The sequence below is a fragment of the Lolium perenne genome, chromosome 3 (genome assembly GCF_019359855.2).
Source record: "Lolium perenne isolate Kyuss_39 chromosome 3, Kyuss_2.0, whole genome shotgun sequence".
Classification (NCBI taxonomy): domain Eukaryota; kingdom Viridiplantae; phylum Streptophyta; class Magnoliopsida; order Poales; family Poaceae; genus Lolium; species Lolium perenne.
Window position 1 is genome coordinate 101196766 of NC_067246.2, and position 26579 is coordinate 101223344.

General features: G+C 41.6%; 1 long non-coding RNA gene across 2 annotated transcripts; it reads right to left on the bottom strand.

Annotated features, from left to right (window-relative positions):
- Positions 1 to 157: 157 nt before the first annotated feature.
- On the bottom strand, positions 158 to 25970 carry LOC127342003 (uncharacterized). Of its 2 annotated transcripts, XR_011755164.1 has the most exons (5): positions 25594 to 25970; positions 3436 to 3552; positions 3224 to 3331; positions 2899 to 3052; positions 158 to 1834 (listed from the first exon to the last, which is right to left on the bottom strand). It is a non-coding gene; the product is annotated as an uncharacterized lncRNA (long non-coding RNA). The 2 variants fall into 2 exon arrangements; XR_011755165.1 differs by lacking the exons at positions 2899 to 3052; positions 3224 to 3331; positions 3436 to 3552; positions 25594 to 25970 and adding an exon at positions 2154 to 2892.
- Between the last annotated feature and the right edge of the window lie 609 nt (positions 25971 to 26579).

Sequence of the window (26579 nt, forward strand, 5' to 3'; positions counted from 1 at the left end):
TATAAATATTATCAGTTCTAGGACAATATCTACTGACAGAGGTTGCCTAAAAATAATCACAGAAGTTAAGAAGGGAAAGAATATGAAAAATCAAACATAAGATAGATAGCATCTGTTTCAAGCAAAATTATTTGAAAGTTCCCAAATAATTTTCTTCCCAAAATAACATACAAAGATTAGTATTACATGGTACCTAGGATATAGCAAACTACCAGGAATATCAGTCTCCACAGGTTTTGCACAAATATTTGTATCCACATATAGGAAAAAAATTAGTCATATTAATCAGAAAAAAGAGAAACTTACAAAGATTTGTTTGTATCCTAACCAACGTCTCATTTTAAAAAGTAGGAGATAACCATCCCCTTGTTGAAGTGTTTCAGGAATATTGGTCATGGTTTTTTGCATGCTATAACTCATGAGACACTTCAAAATTGATCATACATAACTAACAACATGCCATCAAAAAAGTTATTATTCTTTCTTGATTCCATAGCATATTCAAATATAGCAAGCCCTGATTTACTTACCCTCATCTGTAGCATAGTTTCGTAATGTTAGGCCTTAAAAACATGATAATTAAATGAATATGAGCATACCAAATAACGTCTGCTTCTTGGCTCAACTTCTCATGTTTCATCAGAAGTAGGATGAATGAAATCAGTATACCAGCTTGGAAAAATAAGAATATTATTGCCATACCTCATCCATTGGCACAAGTCAGATGGGGTCCCAAATATAGTTTCTGGACACATCAATTTTTGCCACCATGAGTATCTAGGATAGTTTCTGCTCTTCTTACAGGACATACTAATTCACTGGTGCAGAATAACAGTAATTATCAAGATGGGAGTCGAAATATATGGACACACATCACTCTGTGGTCACTGAGTATTTAGGATACATCTGTTAGACTAACGAACAACTAAAAAAAAACCAATCCTGAACCCTGCACACCCACGGTGAGGCAAGGCCCCTCCTGGGCCTTTAAGCACAGTTAAAGCAATGACACACTACACTCTTCTAATTCTAGAGATTTTTCATAGGACCTACTACTAACAATGTAGCGCTGCCACCTCTCTGATTTACTTGCAACAATTGCAGCAATGCTAATGCTTTTCTGTACGTTGTGCTACTAAAGCAAAAAAAGACTCTTTTCTTATTTCCCGTCATGGATCATATCAGAAGCAAGGACAGAACTTAACCGAAATCTTAAAATCTGAATGCATCCATGCTCGACGACCAGCACGAAATACACGCACATGTCTTTCTGGACATCTGTGGGCCGGCAGGATGCTCAAGCGAGGTACAAAGAAGGCTGAACCATAGTGCACTTACCACGTACACACCCCGACAACAGGCCAATGTATTACGCTCCACAACTACACCCTCCTTAACAGCCTTGTTGACGAAGTTCTGGTACCTAAGAAGATTCATGAGAAAGCCCAATGAAGGCCTATAAACAAATAATTAGATCAAAAAATCATAAATATCTTGTTCTAAGTGCAGACCAGCTCCAAAGCTTGTGAGGCTTTGGCATTTTCTGTGACGTGGGATGACAGTACAAAACATAGTCATTACGCTTTGTAGATGGGCAAGCCCATATGGAGAGGCTTACAAATCCTTGTTTCTTGAAGTAGTCCAAATACACGAAGGTACGGATAGCTTCCCCACTTGTAGATTTGATTTCAGGCCTCAAGTACTTGACAAAATCAATATATGCAAGATAAACATGCCTTCGGTTTGGTGATGGGCTAGCAGAACCATACTCTTGCACATACTTGGCGAATAGACAAACATCCACACCTTCATTCTTTTGAAACAAGAGAATGGCCTGTATAAAACAAAAGGCAGCAAAAGTTAGCCTTCGTTATGTACAAATTAGCAGGAATTAATATTAACATGGATACTATGACAAGAATATTTTTCAAATAAAGCATTGAAATAAATATATTTCTCATATTGCAGAGATAGGTACGGATTGATCAAGTTCACACGGGATTGGATGCAAAGATCACCACAATTTCAGAAAGAATAATGTTGTATAAATCATTGCCTTGTTTAATTTAAAGGACAAGAGAAGAATTAGATGTACATGCTCCATGTATAATTCGGTTATTATTTATCCGAAACAAATAAGCATGTAAGCTCACCAGATTGTGGCTGCAATGCATGACCTCAAATCCATGTGGTCAAACCATACCGATGGAAAATGTGTAGATCAAAGAGCACAAGAAAAGAATCATTTCAAATCTTGTGGCAGCTCCTGCATACATCCATTGTCCAATTAAAATTTAAAAAGATCTAATCAAAACATTATAAATCCCTAAAGTTTACAAATCCCAACATGCATATCCATAATGCAGTGCTCACTCCGAAGGCAAACATCACTGAAACGAACTCGCAGAAACTTTTTGTAAGAAATGGCACGCCAATCATGCAAGGGCTAGAGAGACAGACTTGAAAGTCACGACGCCTATGAACACTCCTCCACAGCACCAGCTCCCCCTCGCTGCTTGGCAAGGATGTGACATCAAGCACAAACAATCTAATTTCCTACTGTGACTGGGCTACATGAAGAACAACATTAACAATAACAACAAAGCAGTGGTGCCTTAATATCTTTCCAACCAGCAGTGCCTTAATATCTTCAGGTATAGGTAGAAAAAAATCAGCAGCGCTTCCTCGTGACAAGGAAATTAAAGTGAACTCTAATAATCTATTCCCACAAGTAACCTGTACTATTTTCCATAAGAGTTTATGTATGAATAAGAGAAAAGAGACACCAACTAAATTTTGCCTTACAGATAGGCTAAAGATCAGTGCAACTCTTCAAGATAAAACCAATAAGATTAGAATTGGAGTACAAAGCATTAAAATGATTGTAAATCATCTTACCACTAGCAGTGAGCTGAACCACCATTTCCCAAATAACCAGTGTACCATATGAGGACGTTGAAGCAAAATTTGGAACTGCATCCTACACCAACCTTCCAGGAAGACAAGTGGCACCTTTGTGATTCATTGCTGACATTTTCAAAGCATGAGATCACTGCAATGAGGGCATAATAAACATCAAATAAAACAACTTGGGTCAACTTGATCAAGATAAACATAATAAGATTTTCCCAGCAAGAAACCTAATGTCAAGATATTGCAGTGAAGGTTTCACACAAAATTCAGACAACAAGAACTACAAAATGGTGAACCAGAAGAAATTCACCTCCCCTTTTCCAGAACCATTCTTCCGTGCCTAATAAATAAGCATCACTGCTTAACTAAAAGCCGGTCTTGCAAAGCACATAGTAGATCACATTTCACGTTTTTTTTCCTGTACGAAATAGTGTAATACATTAGAAAGACATGCATCACAGTTTATAATTTAAGCATATTTAAGGGGAAGATCTAGACAATTTAGCATTTAGAAGCATCAACCTGCAGATCTGATTGATCCCTGGCTGCCTGGGCGGCCGGCAAGCATACAAACCAATCTCTGACCAATCTGTGAGAGGAAGAATGGAGAGAGAGATGACCGCTGGCCGACCGGCAAACCTGCGTACTGATACGTCTCCGACGTATCGATAATTTCTTATGTTCCATGCCACATTATTGATGATATCTACATGTTTTATACATACTTTATGTTATTATTATGCGTTTTCCGGAACTAACCTATTGACGAGATGCCGAAGGGCCAGTTGCTGTTTTCTGCTGTTTTTGGTTTCAGAAATCCTAGTAAGGAAATATTCTCGGAATCGGACGAAATCAACGCCCAGCATCTTAGAATCTCCGGAAGCATCCAGAACACCCGAGAGTCGCCAGAGTGGACCCACAGGGGGCCCACACATGGTGGCGGCGCGGCCAAGAAGCCAGGCGCGCCGCCCTAGGGTGTGGTGGCCACAGGCCCCCTCCGACTCTGCCCTTCCGCCTATTTAAAGCCTCCGTCGCGAAAACCCTAGGACGATCGACGAAACCCGCAGAAACCTTCCAGAGCCGCCGCCACCGCGAAGCCAAGATCTGGGGGACAGGAGTCTCTGTTCCGGCACGCTGCCGGGACGGGGAAGTGCCCCCGGAAGGCTTCTCCATCGACACCACCGCCATCTTCATCACCGCTGCTGTCTCCCATGAGGAGGGAGTAGTTCTCCATCGAGGCTAAGGGCTGTACCGGTAGCTATGTGGTTCATCTCTCTCTCTATGTACTTCAATACAATGATCTCATGAGCTGCCTTACATGATTGAGATCCATATGATGATGATTGTAATCTAGATGTCGTTATGCTAGTCAAGTGAATTTTACTTATGTGATCTCCGGAGACTCCTTGTCCCACGTGTGTAAAGGTGACAGTGTGTGCACCGTGTGGGTCTCTTAGGCTATATTTCACAGAATACTTATTCACTGTTATGAATGGCATAGTGAAGTGCTTATTTATATCCCTTTATGATTGCAATATGTTTTGTATCACTATTCATCTATGTGCTACTCTAGTGATGTTATTAAAGTACTCTATTCCTCCTTCATGATGTAATGGTGACAGTGTGTGCATCATGTAGTACTTGGCGTAGTTTATGATTATGATCTCTTGTAGATTATGAAGTTAACTATTACTGTGATGGTATTAATGTGATCTATTCCTCCTCTCATAGTATGAAGGTGACAGTGTGCATGCTATGTTAGTACTTGGTATAGTTGTGTTGATCTATCATGCACTCTAAGGTTATTTAAACATGAATATCGAATATTGTGGAGCTTGTTAACTCCGGCATTGAGGTGCTCTTGTAGCCCTACGCAATTGGTGTTCATCATCCAACAATAGAGTGTAGAGTGGTTTTATTATGTGATCGATGTTGAGAGTGTCCACTAGTGAAAGTATAATCCCTAGGCCTTGTTCCTAAATACTGCTATCGCTGCTTGTTTACTGTTTTACTGCGTTACTACTGCTGCGTTACTACCGCTTGTTTACTGTCCTGGGCAAAGCACTTTTCTGGTGCCGTTGCTACTGCTTATTTACACCACCTGTATTTCACTATCTCTTCGCCGAACTAGTGCACCTATTAGGTGTGTTGGGGACACAAGAGACTTCTTGCTTTGTGGTTGCAGGGTTGCATGAGAGGGATATCTTTGACCTCTTCCTCCCTGAGTTCGATAAACCTTGGGTGATCCACTTAAGGGAAACTTGCTGCTGTTCTACAAACCTCTGCTCTTGGAGGCCCAACACTGTCTACAGGAAAAGGAGGGGGCGTAGAAATCAAGCACTTTTCTGGCGCCGTTGCCGGGGAGGAAAGGTAAAAGGCACTCATACTTCGGTTCCAGGTAACATTACTTTTCTGGCGCCATTGTGTTTGTGCTCGAAGCTATTTCCTTTAGATCCTGCAATTGCAACTTTTTGTTTCTTGTTTACACTAGTAAGGCATAATGGAAAACAACAAAAATATGAGAGATCTTTATGAACTTTATCTTGAATTAGGACATGATGTGTTTGAAGAGAGAATTAAAAAACCCATGGAACTTTATATGCATGCTAATGGGAATGTTATTAATATGAATGCTTTGAACACTATTGTTGCTAATGCTATGGAAAATTCTAAGCTTGGGGAAGCTGGTTTTGATGAGCATGATCTTTTTAGTCCCCCGGGCATTGAGGAGGAAATTTTCTTTGATGATACTTTGCCTCCTATTTATGATGATTATAATGATATTGGTCTTTTGGTTCCACCTGTTATGGAGGATAAATTTGATTATGATTACAATATGCCTCCTATATTTGATGATAGCTACTTTGTTGAATTTGCTCCCACTACAACTAATAAAATTGATTATGCTTATGTGGAGAGTAATAATTTTATGCATGAGACTCATGATAAGAATGCTTTATGTGATATTTATATTGTTGAGTTTGCTCATGATGCTACTGGACATTATTATGAGAGAGGAAAATATGGTTGTAGAAATTTTCATGTTACTAAAACACCTCTCTTTTTGCTGAAAATCTTGAAGCTGCACTTGTTTTATCTTTCTATGCTTGTTGCATTATGCTTCATGAATTTGTTTACTTACAAGATTCCTTTTCATAGGAAGCATGTTAGGCTTAAATTTGTTTTGAATTTGCCTCTTAATGCTCTCTTTTTGCTTCAAATACTATTTCCTGCGAGTGCATCATTGAAACTGCTGAGCCCATCTTAATGGCTATAAAGAAAGAACTTCTTGGGAGATAACCCATGTGTTATTTTGCTACAGTACTTTGTTTTATATTTGTGTCTTGGAAGTTGTTTACTACTGTAGCAACCTCTCCTTATCTTAGTTTTGTGTTTTGTTGTACCAAGTGAAGCCTCTAATCGAAGGTTGATACTAGATTTGGATTTCTGCGCAGAAACAGATTTCTATCTGTCACGAATCTGGGCTGTTTTCTCTGTAGGTAACTCAGAAAAATTTACCAATTTACGTGCGTGTTCCTCAGATATGTACGCAACTTTCATTAGTTTTGAGTTTTCTGATCTGAGCAACGGAAGTATTTATTAAAAATTCGTCTTTACGGACTGTTCTGTTTTGACAGATTCTGCCTTTTATTTCGCATTGCTTCTTCCGCTGTGTTGGGTGGATTTCTTTGTTCCATTACCTTCCAGTAGCTTTGAGCAATGTCCAGAAGTGTTAAGAATGATTGTGTCACCTCTGAACATTTGAGTTTTTGATTATGTACTAACCCCTCTAATGAAGTTTATGAGAAGTTTGGTGTGAAGGAAGTTTTCAAGGGTCAAGAGAGGAGGATGATATACTACGATCAAGAAGAGTGAAAGGTCTAAGCTTGGGGATGCCCCGGTGGTTCATCCCTGCATATTTCAAGAAGACTCAAGCATCTAAGCTTGGGGATGCCCAAGGCATCCCCTTCTTCATCGACAAATTATCAGGTTCCTCCCCTGAAACTATATTTTTATTCGGTCACATCTTATGTGCTTTACTTGGAGCGTCTGTATGTTTCTTGTTTTTGTTTTTGTCTGAATAAATGCTTGTGTGGGAGAGAGACACGCTCCGCTGGTTCGTATGAACACATGTGTTCTTAGCTTTTAATTTTCATGGCGAAGGTTGAAACTGCTTCGTTAATTGTTATATGGTTGGAAACAGAAAATGCTACATGTAGTAATTGGTAAAATGTCTTGGATAATGTGATACTTGGCAATTGTTGTGCTCATGTTTAAGCTCTTGCATCATATACTTTGCACCTATTAATGAAGAAATACATAGAGCATGCTAAAATTTGGTTTGCATAATTGGTCTCTCTAAGGTCTAGATAATTTCTAGTATTGAGTTTGAACAACAAGGAAGACGGTGTAAAGTCTTATAATGTTTACAATATGTCTTTTATGTGAGTTTTGCTGCACCAGTTCATCCTTGTGTTTGTTTCAAATAACCTTGCTAGCCTAAGCCTTGTATCGAGAGGGAATACTTCTCATGCATCCAAAATCCTTGAGCCAAACACCATGCCATTTGTGTCCACCATACCTACGTACTACATGGTATTTCCTGCCATTCCAAGCAAATACTTCGTGTGCTACCTTTAAACAATTCAAAATGCTTCTCAATTTGCGTTAATGTTTTATAGCTCATGAGGAAGTATGTGGTGTTTATCTTTCAACCTTGTCATTTACTCTTGACAGACTTTCATAATGGACTAGTGGCACATCCGCTTATCCAATAATTTTGCAAAAAGAGCTGGCAATGGGGTTCCCAGCCCCAATTAATTACAACTTGCATTAATAATTCTCTTCACATGTTTTGCTCTGATTCATCAGCAAGCAACTTAATTTTGCAAATAGACACTCCTCCATGGTATGAGATTGATGGTAGGCACCCGAGGATTCGGTTAGCCATGGCTTGTGTAAGCAAAGGTTGGGAGGAGTGTCACTCATCAATAATGAAACTAAAATACATGTGTAAACAAAAGAGAAGAGGGATGATCTACCTTGCTGGTAGAGATAACGTCCTTCATGGGAGCCGCTCTTGAAAGTCTGGTTGATAAGGTAGTTAGAGTACCCATTACCATTCGTTGACAACAACAAACACCTCTCAAAATTTTACTTTTATGCTCTCTATATGATTTTAAAACTTGAAAAGCTCTAGCACATGATTTATCCCTGCTTCCCTCTGCGAAGGGCCATTCTTCTACTTTTTATGTTGAGTCAGTTCACCTATTTCTCTCCACCTCAAGAAGCAAACACTTGTGTGAACTGTGCATTGATTCCTACATACTTGCATATTGCACTTGTTATATTACTCTATGTTGACAACTATCCATGAGATATACATGTTATAAGTTGAAAGCAACCGCTGAAACTTCATCTTCCTTTGTGTTGCTTCAATACCTCTACTATGAATTATTGCTTTATGAGTTAACTCTTATGCAAGACTTATTGATGCTTGTCTTGAAAATACTATTCATGAAAAGTCTTTGCTTTATGATTCAGTTGTTTACTCATGTCATTACCATTGTTTTGATCGCTGCATTCATTACATATGCTTACAATATTATGATCAAGGTTATGATGGCATGTCACTCCAGAAATTATCTTTGTTATAGTTTACCTGCTCGGGACGAGCAGGAACTAAGCTTGGGGATGCTGATACGTCTCCGACGTATCAATAATTTCTTATGTTCCATGCCACATTATTGATGATATCTACATGTTTTATACATACTTTATGTCATTATTATGCGTTTTCCGGAACTAACCTATTGACGAGATGCCGAAGGGCCAGTTGCTGTTTTCTGCTGTTTTTGGTTTCAGAAATCCTAGTAAGGAAATATTCTCGGAATCGGACGAAATCAACGCCCAGCATCTTAGAATCTCCGGAAGCATCCAGAACACCTGAGAGTCGCCAGAGTGGACCCACAGGGGGCCCACACATGGTGGCAGCGCGGCCAAGAAGCCAGGCGCGCCACCCTAGGGTGTGGTGGCCCCAGGCCCCCTCCGACTCTGCCCTTCCGCCTATTTAAAGCCTCCGTCGCAAAAACCCTAGGACGATCGACGAAACCCGCAGAAACCTTCCAGAGCCACCGCCACCGCGAAGCCAAGATCTGGGGGACAGGAGTCTCTGTTCCGGCACGCTGCCGGGACGGGGAAGTGCCCCCGGAAGGCTTCTCCATCGACACCACCGCCATCTTCATCACCGCTGCTGTCTCCCATGAGGAGGGAGTAGTTCTCCATCGAGGCTAAGGGCTGTACCGGTAGCTATGTGGTTCATCTCTCTCTCTATGTACTTCAATACAATGATCTCATGAGCTGCCTTACATGATTGAGATCCATATGATGATGATTGTAATCTAGATGTCGTTATGCTAGTCAAGTGAATTTTACTTATGTGATCTCCGGAGACTCCTTGTCCCACGTGTATAAAGGTGACAGTGTGTGCACCGTGTGGGTCTCTTAGGCTATATTTCACAGAATACTTATTCACTGTTATGAATGGCATAGTGAAGTGCTTATTTATATCCCTTTATGATTGCAATATGTTTTGTATCACTATTCATCTATGTGCTACTCTAGTGATGTTATTAAAATACTCTATTCCTCCTTCATGATGTAATGGTGACAGTGTGTGCATCATGTAGTACTTGGCGTAGTTTATGATTATGATCTCTTGTAGATTATGAAGTTAACTATTACTGTGATGGTATTAATGTGATCTATTCCTCCTCTCATAGTATGAAGGTGACAGTGTGCATGCTATGTTAGTACTTGGTATAGTTGTGTTGATCTATCATGCACTCTAAGGTTATTTAAACATGAATATCGAATATTGTGGAGCTTGTTAACTCCGGCATTGAGGTGCTCTTGTAGCCCTACGCAATTGGTGTTCATCATCCAACAATAGAGTGTAGAGTGGTTTTATTATGTGATCGATGTTGAGAGTGTCCACTAGTGAAAGTATAATCCCTAGGCCTTGTTCCTAAATACTGCTATCGCTGCTTGTTTACTGTTTTACTGCGTTACTACTGCTGCGTTACTACCGCTTGTTTACTGTCCTGGGCAAAGCACTTTTCTGTTGCCGTTGCTACTGCTTATTTACACCACATGTATTTCACTATCTCTTCGCCGAACTAGTGCACCTATTAGGTGTGTTGGGGACACAAGAGACTTCTTGCTTTGTGGTTGCAGGGTTGCATGAGAGGGATATCTTTGACCTCTTCCTCCCTGAGTTCGATAAACCTTGGGTGATCTGATGGCGTGTAACTCACACGTTCGTTGGGAACCCCAAGAGGAAGGTATGATGCGCACAGCAGCAAGTTTTCCCTCAGAAAGAAACCAAGGTTTATCGAACCAGGAGGAGCCAAGAAGCACGTTGAAGGTTGATGGCGGCGGGATGTAGTGCGGCGCAACACCAGGGATTCCGGCGCCAACGTGGAACCTGCACAACACAACCAAAGTATTTTGCCCCAACGAAACAGTGAGGTTGTCAATCTCACCGGCTTGCTGTAACAAAGGATTAGATGTATAGTGTGGAAGATGATTGTTTGCAGAAAATAGTAGAACAGTATTGCAGTAGATTGTATTTCAGTATAGAGAATTGGACCGGGGTCCACAGTTCACTAGAGGTGTCTCTCCCATAAGATAAACAGCATGTTGGGTGAACAAATTACAGTTGGGCAATTGACAAATAAAGAGGGCATGACCATGCACATACATATTATGATGAGTATAGTGAGATTTAATTGGGCATTACGACAAAGTACATAGACCGCTATCCAGCATGCATCTATGCCTAAAAAGTCCACCTTCAGGTTATCATCCGAACCCCCTCCAGTATTAAGTTGCTAACAACAGACAATTGCATTAAGTATTGCGCGTAATGTAATCAGTGACTATATCCTCGAACATAGCACTAATGTTTTATCCCTAGTGGCAACAGCACATCCATAATCTTAGAGATTTCTGTCACTTCCCCAGATTCACGGAGACATGAACCCACTATCGAGCATAAATACTCCCTCTTGGAGTTACAAGCATCTACTTGGCCAGAGCATCTACTAGTAACGGAGAGCATGCAAGATCATAAACAACACATAGACATAACTTTGATAATCAACATAACAAGTATTCTCTATTCATCGGATCCCAACAAACGCAACATATAGAATTACAGATAGATGATCTTGATCATGTTAGGCAGCTCACAAGACCCGACAATTAAGCACAATGGGGAGAAGACAACCATCTAGCTACTGCTATGGACCCATAGTCCAGGGGTAGACTACTCACTCATCACTCCGGAGGCGACCATGGCGGCGTAGAGTCCTCCGGGAGATGATTCCCCTCTCCGGCGGGGTGCCGGAGGCGATCTCCTGGATCCCCCGAGATGGGATCGGCGGCGGCGTCTCTGGAAGGTTTTCCGTATCGTGGCTCTCGGTACTGGGGGTTTCGCAACGGAGGCTTTAAGTAGGCGGAAGGGCAGGTCAGGAGGCGGCACGAGAGGCCCACACCACAGGGCCGCGCGGCCAGGGGGGGCGCGCCGCCCTAGGGTGTGGCCACCTCGTGGCCCCACTTCGTCTCCTCTTCGGTCTTCTGGAAGCTTCGTGGCAAAATAGGACCCTGGGCGTTGATTTCGTCCAATTCCGAGAATATTTCCTTACTAGGATTTCTGAAACCAAAAACAGCAGAAAACAGCAACTGGCACTTCGGCATCTTGTTAATAGGTTAGTTCTAGAAAATGCACGAATATGACATAAAGTGTGCATAAAACATGTAGATAACATCAATAATGTGGCATGGAACATAAGAAATTATCGATACGTCGGAGACGTATCAGCATCCCCAAGCTTAGTTCTGCTCGTCCCGAGCAGGTAAAACGATAACACAGATAATTTCTGGAGTGACATGCCATCATAACCTTGATCATACTATTTGTAAAGCATATGTAGTGAATGCAGCGATCAAAACAATGTATATGACATGAGTAAACAAGTGAATCATAAAGCAAAGACTTTTCATGAATAGCACTTCAAGACAAGCATCAATAAGTCTTGCATAAGAGTTAACTCATAAAGCAATAATTCAAAGTAAGGGCATTGAAGCAACACAAAGGAAGATTAAGTTTCAGCGGTTGCTTTCAACTTGTAACATGTATATCTCATGGATAATTGTCAACATAGAGTAATATAATAAGTGCAATATGCAAGTATGTAGGAATCAATGCACAGTTCACACAAGTGTTTGCTTCTTGAGGTGGAGAGAAATAGGTGAACTGACTCAACAATGAAAGTAAAAGAATGGTCCTCCATAGAGGAAAAGCATCGATTGCTATATTTGTGCTAGAGCTTTGATTTTGAAAACATGAAACAATTTTGTCAACGGTAGTAATAAAGCATATGTATCATGTAAATTATATCTTACAAGTTGCAAGCCTCATGCATAGTATACTAATAGTGCCCGCACCTTGTCCTAATTAGCTTGGACTACCGGATCATCACAATGCACATGTTTTAACCAAGTGTCACAAAGGGGTACCTCTATGCCGCTGTACAAAGGTCTAAGGAGAAAGCTCGCATTGGATTTCTCGCTATTGATTATTCTCAACTTAGACATCCATACCGGGACAACATAGACAACAGATAATGGACTCCTCTTTTATGCATAAGCATGTAACAACAATTAATAATTTTCTCATATGAGATTGAGGATATATATCCAAAACTGAAACTTCCACCATGGATCATGGCTTTAGTTAGCGGCCCAATGTTCTTCTCTAACAATATGCATGCTTAACCATAAGGTGGTAGATCGCTCTTACTTCAGACAAGACGAACATGCATAGCAACTCACATGAAATTCAACAAAGAGTAGTTGATGGCGTCCCCAGTGAACATGGTTATCGCACAACAAGCAACTTAATAAGAGATAAAGTGCATAAGTACATATTCAATACCACAATAGTTTTTAAGCTATTTGTCCCATGAGCTATATATTGCAAAGGTGAATGATGGAATTTTAAAGGTAGCACTCAAGCAATTTACTTTGGAATGGCGGAAAATACCATGTAGTAGGTAGATATGGTGGACACAAATGGCATAGTGGTTGGCTCAAGTATTTTGGATGCATGAGAGGTAATCCCTCTCGATACAAGGTTTAGGCTAGCAAGGCTTATTTGAAACAAACACAAGGATGAACCGGTGCAGCAAAACTCACATAAAAGACATATTGTAAACATTATAAGACTCTACACCGTCTTCCTTGTTGTTCAAACTCAATACTATAAATTATCTAGACCTTAGAGAGACCAAATATGCAAACCAAATTTTAGCATGCTCTATGTATTTCTTCATTAATGGGTGCAAAGCATATGATGCAAGAGCTTAAACATGAGCACAACAATTGCCAAGTATCACATTACCCAAGACATTTATAGCAATTACTACATGTATCATTTTCCAATTCCAACCATATAACAATTTAACGAAGAAGAAACTTCGCCATGAATACTATGAGTAGAAACTAAGGACATACTTGTCCATATGCTACAGCGGAGCGTGTCTCTCTCCCATAAAGTGAATGCTAGGATCCATTTTATTCAAACAAAACAAAAAACAAAAACAAACCGACGCTCCAAGAAAAGCACATAAGATGTGATGGAATAAAAATATAGTTTCAGGGGAGGAACCTGATAATGTTGTCGATGAAGAAGGGGATGAAGGATAACGTTGCATAGAAAACAAAAAAAATTTCCTATCGCGAACACGCAATCCAAGCCAAGATGCAATCTAGAAGACGGTAGCAACGAGGGGATGATCAAGACTAACCCTTGAAGAGATTCCAAAGCCTATAAGAGTAGGCTCTTATTGCTGCGGTAGACGATCACTTGCCGCTTGCAAAAGCGCGTAGAAGATCTTGATCACGATCGCTTCCGGCGCCACGAACGGGCAGCACCTCCGTACTCGGTCACACGTTCGGTTGTTGATGAAGACGACGTCCACCTCCCCGTTCCAGCGGGCAGCGGAAGTAGTAGCTCCTCTTGAATCCGACAGCACGACGGCGTGGTGTCAGTGGTGGTGGAGAAATCCGGCGGAGCTTCGCTTAAGCGTGCGGGATGTGGTGGAGGAGAGAGACCGCTAGGGTTTGGGGAGAGAGGGGGGTTGGGCGCCGGCCCTCTAAGGGGTGCGGCCAAGGCTGAGCCAAAGAGTGGCTGCCCCCCTCCCTCTCCTCCTCATTATATAGGTGGAAGCCCCAAGAGTTCTAGTCCAAGTCTTCGAATAAGACCCCAACACTAAAACCTCCCATATGTGGGAAACCTACTCAAGGAGGGAGTCCTACCCAAGGTGGGACTCCCACCTTTCCTTGAGGTGGGTTGGCCGGCCACCCTAGGGGAGTCCACCTTGGACTCTTCCCCTTTAGGGTTGGCTGGTCATGCAAGTGGAGTCTCTTCGGGACTCCACTTTCCAAAGTGCCATTCTTCCGGACTTTTCTAGAACCTTCTAGAACCTGCCATAAATGCACTGGATCATTTCCAAACTTGGAATATGACTTCCTATATATGAATCTTATTCTCCGGACCATTCCGGAACTCCTCGTGATGTCCGGGATCTCATCCGGGACTCCGAACAAATATTCGAACTCCATTCCATATTCAAGTTCTACCATTTCAACATCCAACTTTAAGTGTGTCACCCTACGGTTCGTGAACTATGCGGACATGGTTGAGTACTTACTCCGACCAATAACCAATAGCAGGATCTGGAGATCCATAATGGCTCCCACATATTCAACGATGACTTCAGTGATCGAATGAACCATTCACATACGATACCAATTCCCTTTGTCACGCGATATTTTTACTTGTCCGAGGTTTGATCATCGGTATCACTCTATACCTTGTTCAACCTCGTCTCCTGACAAGTACTCTTTACTCGTACCGTGGTATGTGGTCTCTTATGAACTTATTCATATGCTTGCAAGACATTAGACGACATTCCACCGAGAGGGCCCAGAGTATATCTATCCGTCATCGGGATGGACAAATCCCACTGTTGATCCATATGCCTCAACTCATACTTTCCGGATACTTAATCCCACCTTTATAACCACCCATTTACGCAGTGGCGTTTGGTGTAATCAAAGTACCTTTCCGGTATAAGTGATTTACATGATCTCATGGTCATAAGGACTAGGTAACTATGTATCGAAAGCTTATAGCAAATAACTTAATGACGAGATCTTATGCTACGCTTAATTGGGTGTGTCCATTACATCATTCATACAATGATATAACCTTGTTATTAATAACATCCAATGTTCATGATTATGAAACTAATCATCTATTAATCAACAAGCTAGTTAAGAGGCATACTAGGGACTTCTTTGTTTGTCTACATATCACACATGTACTAATGTTTCGGTTAATACAATTATAGCATGATATATAAACATTTATCATAAACATAAAGATATAAATAATAACCACTTTATTATTGCCTCTAGGGCATATCTCCTTCAGTCTCCCACTTGCACTAGAGTCAATAATCTAGTTTACATTTGTAAAGATATAACACCTTGGCCTTCTGGTGCTTTATCATGTTTTGCTCACAGGAGAGGTTTTAGTCAACGGATCTGACATGCTCAGAACCGTATGTATTTTGTAATTCATTTGCGTCTCAACGCATCACTTATTTCCAAATGAGTCGGCATTAAATATGTTTGGTCTTCTGGTGGAACCTTAATTCCGCAGTCTAAAATATGTCACTAATATTGTCACACACAATATAGCTTCAAAGTTCTGACTCTGTCGGAAATACACCAAGTTCTCAAAAAAACTCTTGACTTAACATCCTTTGTCATTGTCAAAACAATGACATACTCTGCCTTCTTTTGTAGAATCCGTCATAATATTTAGAACTCTTCTAAATCTAGCATAGACAACTTCTAGTTCATTGTGCTACCTTTTTAACAACACTTAGTCTAATTTGAGATTGAAATTATATTTTATATGTGACAAAACCAATATCGGTGTAACACCTTACAGCGATTTTTTTGTCATTTCTTCATACAAAAATATATATATATATCCTTAGTTCTTCTAAAGTACTCAAGGATATTCTTACTGTCTCCCAATGATCATCATATGAATCATTCTGGTAAATGTTCATAACACTTTATAGCACATAATATCTGATTGTGTACATATTATTCGTGATCTATAATCACTCATGTGTTTTTACTCATTGAGTGTCAGATACACTCAAGTCTTGTTAAACCTTCACATGACAAGAACATTTTCTTAATATTTCTATATTGAACTACTTCAATATCCATCATATGTACTTTGACTTAAACTTATTTATGTGTTTCAATCTATCTTCATAGATCTTTACACTAAATTTGTTTCAGTCCATATCCTTTCATTGAAGTTAATTCTCAATGAAACCTTTTTAATCAAGTATATAATTACAACATTTATAACCAACTATATGTCACCTACATAAAGTATTATAAATGTGTCTTAGCGCTCCCACTTAATTTCTTGCAAATGCAAGCCTCTTCATCGTCTCTGATGAAATCAAAAACTCTTTGACTATTTCATCTGGTGAAGATTCCAACTCCGTGATACTTACTTCATCCAATTGAAACTTGTATACCTATCTAGTATTCCACGGACCAGCAAAACTCTTGGTTGTATCTTGTATACATACTTCTGTTAAGTAGTGTATTTTGCCATCCTACTAGCATATCTCATAAAATAAATATGTAGTGATTACTAGAATAATTCACATAGACTATAAGCATTGCTACGGAAGATCTAATCTTATCGTATTCAACTCTTTGAACTTTGTCGTAAACAATTTTACGATAAGTCAAGCTTTCTTCAAGGATATTTCATCCAAGTCTATCAATTTCATAGATCCATTTACTTTCATAAAGTATTCATCTATCTTGGATTTCATGGCGCATGGCCATTTTAACGGAGTCAGGGCCCATCATAACTTCTTTATTTTGTAGTTGGTTTATCATTGTTCAAAATCAATCCTTTGTCCACAAATCATTTATTTGATCACAAAGTAAACCATACCTACAAGGTTCAATATGTACTTCGATCTCCATGGCTAAAACACTTTGTAGTCATGAGAGCCATGATAAATCGTGGCCGCTTCCGAAACCAATTCCGATGCTGCGCTACTCTGATCATTATGCTCAGGTTCATAAACCTTATCAAATTATATTGTCCTCCCACTCAAATACTTCACTCGAAACAATTTCTCGGAAATAAGAAACATTGACAAACACTTTTGTCTTTGTCTCGTGGGAAGAATTCCCAATTAAATCTCTGGGACAACCAACAAAGACATTTATCCGATTTTGGTTGACTATTAGGGTTTATACCCATGCCATAACTTGTATGGTGTCATTTCAACGGATCATGATGATGCTCTATTCAGTGTAAAAGCGGTAGTCACTAAAGCATAATCCACAAAAATATAATGGCATCAATATTTTATCTCATCATTGATCCAACAAAGTTTGGATATATCTCTTGGATACTTCATCATCACTATGATACTCCAAGAAACGTAAGTTGTAGAACAATTTCATAACTCTCTTAGATGTTCGCTAAAACTCATAATTCAAATATTTCCACCATGATCCAATCATAGATATTTGATTTCTATTACGATGATTTCCACTTCATACTGAAATTTATTTGAATCCATTCAAATGTTTCAAACTTCTTCCTTATTGAATATATCCACAAATATATACTCAATTCATTGTTGAAAGTTTTCATAAAGTAGAAGAATCTCCCGCACACAACTATGCTCAGTGAACCATATACATCATTATGTATTTTTCCACTAAGTTTGTTGCCCGTTCAACTCTTGGCCTATGAACGGTATTTTAATCATTCTCTTTAGAAAAAATTTGCAAGCGCCAAATGATTCAAAAATCAAATGACTCCAAAAAATCCATTTGCATGGAGTTCCTTCATGCGTTCCTTTCTAACATGACCTAAATGGCGGTTCCACAATTAAGTGGAATTCAAATCATTTGCCTTATGGCATTTTAGCGTCAGTTTTATGTATGTGTGTTTCACCATTAAGATTTATAATAACTTCTCCATCGTACATGGAGTAATGTCATAATTTGAACAACTCATTGTTTTCATTTGACCGGAGCAAAATAACAATTATTAAGTTCTTTATTATAAATTCTAAGGGCTAGATAGAATGCCAACGACGAACATAATAACACTTTATTTTGTTCCAGACGTGCATTTCTATCATATTCCTTGTCAGTCACTTAGGCCATTGTATTCTTGTATTGCGTTGTTTTGTATGACACTTCATACCAACCAATATAGTACTAATACCCAAGAATTTCATAGTGTGACCTAACTAGGAATACAACCATAACATGTATATCATTTATATACACCTGAGCTAGACTTTCTAGTCTTTTCTTTCTTTCTGCCAAAAAATCTTTTGCAGTTTCTCTTTTAGCTTTCCTCATTATTCAGAAAAACACTTCAACATTAAAAACTTCTAGGTTTGTTGGTCTAATACCAATAACCTTGAGGTTCTTATTTTGAAGTTGATCATCATATGACAAGTGTTCTAGATTTCACTATTAGTAACTTTGTAATATGATGAACAATTTCACTCATAATTTTATCCATTATATCATGATGACTTTCCGAGACCATGTCTGTACATGTTAGGCTCGTAAAGTTTTAACCTTGGTATTCGCATGTGCAAATCTGGCTTGCACCCGTTGTATGCACACGTAGAATCTATCACACCCGATCATCACGTGATGCTTCGAAACGATGAGTCTTAGCAACGGTGCATACTAAGGACGATAACTTCATGGATATGCGAATATTATTAGTGCCCCAATAGTTGGAGGATTGTAACGCCTGGCGTCTTCAACCTTCATACATTCCCATAAAACTTATGAGTTTATGTAGTCTCACCAAATTTATATTCTATCATCTTGCAATAAGGTCTTAGATATCACATATATCTCATACCTTGATTATTTCTGAAAACTAAATTTTCAGCTCCTTACTTTTCAAACAGATTTGAACTTCAAGTTTCACGGAGACAAGATAACTTTAGGTACTAATTGAAACCATAGCTCTTTGAATCAACAATGTGAGGTTTACTAAAAGTTTGCAATAGGACTTAATCAATTCTTGATTCTTTAACAATACGGTACCAATCCGTAAAGTTTCTTGTCAGATTTTAACAGTATTTCTATCTCAATAACAAGACTAGCGCATGGTAGAAACGGATGCCAATACTACAAAATTAATTCAAAATACTACTCAGACTAAGTTCATGATAAATAGTTCATGTTTTAATCTAATTACTAATGAACTCCCACTTAATACAACATCCCTCATAGTTGTTAAGTGATACACGATCCACATCCACTACACCAAAACCGATCATCACGTGAGATGATGTAGCTTCAATGGTGAACATCAACATGTTGATCATATCATCCATATGACTCGTGTTCAACCTTTCGGTTTCCGTTGTCCCGAGGCCATGTCTGTACATGCTAGGCTCGTCAAGCAAACCCAAGTATTCCGCGTGTGCAACATGGCTTACACCCGTTGTATATGAACGTTGAATCTATCACATCCGATCATCACGAGATGCTTCGAAACGACGAACTTTGACAACGGTGCATACGAGGGGAGAACACTTTATTATCTTGATATTAATGTGAGGGATCATCTTATAATGCTACCGTCGCGATCTAAGCAAAATAAGATGCATAAAAGGATTAACATCACATGCAGTTCATATGTGATATGATATGGCCCTTTTGTCTTTGCGCCTTTGATCTTCATCTCCAAAGCACGGACATGATCTCCATCATCAACGGGCATGATCTCCATCATCGTCGGCGTAGCGTCAAGGTCCATGGCGCCGTTTTCATGGTTGTTCACCTCATGTAGCAACTATTACAACTACTTTGAAATACTACTCAACATGAAAATTAAAGACAACCATAAGGCTCCTGCCGGTTGCCACAATACAATAATGATCATCTCATACATATTCATCATCACATTATGGCCATATCAAATCACCAAACCCTGCAAAAACAAGTTAGACGTCTCTAATTTGGTTTGCATATTTTACGTGGTTTAGGGTTTTCGAGAGAGATCTAATCTACCTACGAACATGAACCACAACGGTGATACTAATGTTGTCAATAGAAGAGTAAATTGAATCTTCACTATAGTAGGAGAGACAGACACCCGCAAAGCCTCTTATGCAATACAAGTTGCATGTTGAACGAGGAACAAGTCTCATGAACGCGGTCATGTAAAGTTAGTCCGAGCCGCTTCATCCCACTATGCCACAAAGATGCAAAGTACTCAAACTAAAGATAACAAGAGCATCAACGCCCACAAAACCATTGTGTTCTACTCGTGCAACCATCTATGCATAGACACGGCTCTGATACCACTGAAGGATAACGTTGCATAGAAAACAAAAAAAAAATTCCTATCGCGAACACGCAATCCAAGCCAAGATGCAATCTAGAAGACGGTAGCAACGAGGGGATGATCAAGACTAACCCTTGAAGAGATTCCAAAGCCTATAAGAGTAGGCTCTTATTGCTGCGGTAGACGATCACTTGCCGCTTGCAAAAGCGCGTAGAAGATCTTGATCACGATCGCTTCCGGCGCCACGAACGGGCAGCACCTCCGTACTCGGTCACACGTTCGGTTGTTGATGAAGACGACGTCCACCTCCCCGTTCCAGTGGGCAGCGGAAGTAGTAGCTCCTCTTGAATCCGACAGCACGACGGCGTGGTGTCGGTGGTGGTGGAGAAATCCGGCGGAGCTTCGCTTAAGCGTGCGGGATGTGGTGGAGGAGAGAGACCGCTAGGGTTTGGGGAGAGAGGGGGGTTGGGCGCCGGCCCTCTAAGGGGTGCGGCCAAGGCTGAGCCAAAGAGTGGCTGCCCCCCTCCCTCTCCTCCTCATTATATAGGTGGAAGCCCCAAGAGTTCTAGTCCAAGTCTTCGAATAAGACCCCAACACTAAAACCTCCCATATGTGGGAAACCTACTCAAGGAGGGAGTCCTACCCAAGGTGGGACTCCCACCTTTCCTTGAGGTGGGTTGGCCGGCCACCCTAGGGGAGTCCACCTTGGACTCTTCCCCTTTAGGGTTGGCTGGTCATGCAAGTGGAGTCTCTTCGGGACTCCACTTTCCAAAGTGCCATTCTTCCGGACTTTTCTAGAACCTTCTAGAACCTGCCATAAATGCACCGGATCATTTCCAAACTTGGAATATGACTTCCTATATATGAATCTTATTCTCCGGACCATTCCGGAACTCCTCGTGATGTCCGGGATCTCATCCGGGACTCCGAACAAATATTCGAACTCCATTCCATATTCAAGTTCTACCATTTCAACATCCAACTTTAAGTGTGTCACCCTACGGTTCGTGAACTATGCGGACATGGTTGAGTACTTACTCCGACCAATAACCAATAGCAGGATCTGGAGATCCATAATGGCTCCCACATATTCAACGATGACTTCAGTGATCGAATGAACCATTCACATACGATACCAATTCCCTTTGTCACGCGATATTTTTACTTGTCCGAGGTTTGATCATCGGTATCACTCTATACCTTGTTCAACCTCGTCTCCTGACAAGTACTCTTTACTCGTACCGTGGTATGTGGTCTCTTATGAACTTATTCATATGCTTGCAAGACATTAGACGACATTCCACCGAGAGGGCCCAGAGTATATCTATCCGTCATCGGGATGGACAAATCCCACTGTTGATCCATATGCCTCAACTCATACTTTTCGGATACTTAATCCCACCTTTATAACCACCCATTTACGCAGTGGCGTTTGGTGTAATCAAAGTACCTTTCCGGTATAAGTGATTTACATGATCTCATGGTCATAAGGACTAGGTAACTATGTATCGAAAGCTTATAGCAAATAACTTAATGACGAGATCTTATGCTACGCTTAATTGGGTGTGTCCATTACATCATTCATACAATGATATAACCTTGTTATTAATAACATCCAATGTTCATGATTATGAAACTAATCATCTATTAATCAACAAGCTAGTTAAGAGGCATACTAGGGACTTCTTTGTTTGTCTACATATCACACATGTACTAATGTTTCGGTTAATACAATTATAGCATGATATATAAACATTTATCATAAACATAAAGATATAAATAATAACCACTTTATTATTGCCTCTAGGGCATATCTCCTTCAGGGGATGCCTTGGGCATCCCCAAGCTTAGACGCTTGAGTCTTCTTAGAATATGCAGGGGTGAACCACCGGGGCATCCCCAAGCTTAGAGCTTTCACTCTCCTTGATCATGCTGCATCATACTCCTCTCTTGATCCTTGAAAACTTCCTCCACACCAAACTTAGAACAACTCATTAGAGGGTTAGCAACAATAAAAATTAACATGTTCAGAGGTGACACAATCATTCTTAACACTTCTGGACATTGCATAAAGCTAATGGATATTAATGGATCAAAGAAATTCATCCAACATAGCAAAAGAGGCAATGCGAAATAAAAGGCAGAATCTGTCAAAACAGAATGAAAGTTGCGTACATATCTGAGGATCACTCACGTAAATTGGCATAATTTTCTGAGTTACCTACAGAGAAAACAGCCCAGATTCGTGACAGCAAAGAAATCTGTTTCTGCGCAGTAATCCAAATCTAGTATGAACTTTTCTATCAACGACTTTACTTGGCACAACAAAACACTAAACTAAGATAAGAAGAGGTTGCTACAGTAGTAAACAACTTCCAAGACACAAAATAAAAACAAAGTACTGTAGGTAAAAACCATGGGTTGTCTCCCATAAGCGCTTTTCTTTAACGCCTTTCAGCTAGGCGCAGAAAGTGTGTATCAAGTATTATCGAAGGGTGGTACATTTTCAGCGGGGTGTGGAGTTCTCTCAACCAGGCATAGTATATTAGATACATAAGTTTTAGCGTCCCCCTTTTCATTAGTCTTGGGCTTGCTACTCTCATCAAACAAATTTTCAGGAACAAGCCAAGCATAATTATTTTCTAGTGCATCATTCATCGCTAGGAGTTTACATGGTATTGGTGCTTTGATCTCCCCACCATCATTAATATTATTAGTGTACTTTATTCTATCCATATCCATCTTTTCAAGGAGACTAACAAAATTGGTATAAGAACCAAGCATATCAAATTTAGCAAAGACCTTTCTAGCCTCCCTTGCTATACCACCAAATTCTCTAAGAAGGGTTTCTAAAACAAAATCTTTCTTTTCCCCTTCTTCCATATCACCAAGTGTGAGAAACATGTGTTGGATTATAGGATTGAGATTAACGAATTTAGTTTCCAACATGCGAACTAAAGCAGCAGCAGCAATTTCATAAGTAGGAGCAAGGTCTACCAAGTGTCTATCCTCAAAATCGTCAATGGTACTAACATGGTTGAAAAATTCCTCTATATTATTTCTCCCAACTATAGACCCACGTCCTACCGGTATGTTTTTTGTGATAAAATTAAAAGGAAACATAGTGAAATAAGTAAAGCAAATACAAGTAACTAATTTTTTTGTGTTTTTGATATAACAAACAAGATAGCAAATAAAGTAAAACTAGCAACTAATTTTTTTGTATTTTGATTTAGTGCAGCAAACAAAGTAGTAAATAAAACTAAGCAAGACAAAAACAAAGTAAAGAGATTGGGATGTGGAGACTCCCCTCGCAGCGTGTCTTGATCTCCCCGGCAACGGCGCCAGAAAAAGAGCTTGATGGCGTGTAACTCACACGTTCGTTGGGAACCCCAAGAGGAAGGTATGATGCGCACAGCAGCAAGTTTTCCCTCAGAAAGAAACCAAGGTTTATCGAACCAGGAGGAGCCAAGAAGCACGTTGAAGGTTGATGGCGGCGGGATGTAGTGCGGCGCAACACCAGGGATTTCGGTGCCAACGTGGAACCTGCACAACACAACCAAAGTACTTTGCCCCAACGAAACAGTGAGGTTGTCAATCTCACCGGCTTGCTGTAACAAAGGATTAGATGTATAGTGTGGAAGATGATTGTTTGCAGAAAACAGTAGAACAAGATTGCAAGAGATTGTATTTCAAGATAGAGAATTGGACCGGGGTCCACAGTTCACTAGAGGTGTCTCTCCCATAAGATAAACAGCATGTTGGGTGAACAAATTACAGTTGGGCAATTGACAAATAAAGAGGGCATGACCATGCACATACATATTATGATGAGTATAGTGAGATTTAATTGGGCATTACGACAAAGTACATAGACCGCTATCCAGCATGCATCTATGCCTAAAAAGTCCACCTTCAAAGTTATCATCCGAACCCTCCGGTATTAAGTTGCTAACAACGAGACAATTGCATTAAGTATTGCGCGTAATGTAATCAGTGACTATATCCTCGAACATAGCACTAATGTTTTATCCCTAGTGGCAACAAAGACATCCATAATCTTAGAGATTTGTCACTTCCCTGCATTCACGGAGACATGAACCCACTATCGAGCATAAATACTCCCTCTTGGAGTTACAAGCATCTACTTGGCCAGAGCATCTACTAGTAACGGAGAGCATGCACGATCATAAACAACACATAGACATAACTTTGATAATCAACATAACAAGTATTCTCTATTCATCGGATCCCAACAAACGCAACATATAGAATTACAGATAGATGATCTTGATCATGTTAGGCAGCTCACAAGACCCGACAATTAAGCACAATGGGGAGAAGACAACCATCTAGCTACTGCTATGGACCCATAGTCCAGGGGTAGACTACTCACTCATCACTCCGGAGGCGACCATGGTGGCGTAGAGTCCTCCGGGAGATGATTCCCCTCTCCGGCGGGGTGCCAGAGGCGATCTCCTGGATCCCCCGAGATGGGATCGGCGGCGGCGGCGGCGGCGTCTCTGGAAGGTTTTCCGTATCGTGGCTCTCGGTACTGGGGGTTTCGCAACGGAGGCTTTAAGTAGGCGGAAGGGCAGGTCAGGAGGCGGCACGAGGGGCCCACACCACAGGGCCGCGCGGCCAAGGGGGGGGGCCGCGCCGCCCTAGGGTGTGGCCACCTCGTGGCCCCACTTCGTCTCCTCTTCGGTCTTCTGGAAGCTTCGTGGCAAAATAGGACCCTGGGCATTGATTTCGTCCAATTCCGAGAATATTTCCTTACTAGGATTTCTGAAACCAAAAACAGCAGAAACAAAGAATCGGCACTTCGGCATCTTGTTAATAGGTTAGTTCCAGAAAATGCACGAATATGACATAAAGTGTGCATAAAACATGTAGATAACATCAATAATGTGGCATGGAACATAAGAAATTATCGATACGTCGAAGACGTATCATGATCCACTTAAGGGAAACTTGCTGCTGTTCTACAAACCTCTGCTCTTGGAGGCCCAACACTGTCTACAGGAAAAGGAGGGGGCGTAGACATCACGTACCAAACCAATCTGTGAGGGAGGGAGAGAGAGGAGAGGAAGAAGGGGGAGAGCGCTCGTGGTCTGGGATGGAGAGTTTGAGCGAGAGGAGACAAGAAGGCTTACCACCGGGTTGTAGGGTGATGGGGACCTCGGGGAACTCGATTTGGATCCTGGAACTCGGGGAAGATGGCGACGGTGATGGGGACCTCAGCCACCCGTCGCCGCTCGCTCCCAAGGCCGGCGCGGCTACCGGCCAGCCATGGCGATAAGGGGAGGTGGGGCTCACCGGCGCTGCTCCCAGCCGGGCATGGTGACGAATCGAGGCGGCGCTCGAGCCCAAGATCGATGCTGCTACCGGCCGGTGATGGAGACGGCAGGAGGCGGCGCTCGCGCCCAACATACCTTGGGGGCGGCGGCCTCCACCGGCGGCCCTGCTCCGTGCGCCCGAGCCAAATGGAGGCAGCGCTCGAGCCCAAGGTCGGTGCTGCTACCGGCCGGCGATGGAGTACCTTGGGGGCGGCGGCCTCCACCGGCGGCCCTGCTCCGTGCGCCCGACCCAAATGGAGGCAGCGCTCGAGCCCAAGGTCGGTGCTGCTACCGGCCGGCGATGGAGACGGCGGGAGGCGGTGCTCGTGCCCAACATACCTTGGGGGGCTGCGGCCTCCACCGGTGGCCCTGCTCCGTGCGCCCGAGCTGCGCTCCCGTGGAGGGGATTGGGAGGAAGTGGGAGGTGCTCCATTTCTCTGTACGCCGCCCCGCGCTCACACCATTCTCCACCGGCTGCGCCGTCCCCGGGCGCTCCAAAGGCGGCGGCTCTCCCGCACGCTCGCGACGCACTTCATCGGCGGAGACGCTCCCGCGGAGGGGACTGGGAGGGTGCGCCGCACGGAGGGGTAGGAGATCGCACGGAGGGGGAGGAGAACGGGGCAGGGGCGGGGGTGGGGGCGCGAGGCGGCTAGGGTTTTCTTGCCTCGCTTTTATACCAGGCTGCGCTAAAATACCGAGAATACCCCTGCGGGGTGGAGATCCACTGCCCGACGCCAATGCGCACCGATGGAGATCCCAGCCACGGTCGCTGACGTGCGGGGCCGGCAAAGGTGGGGCCCACA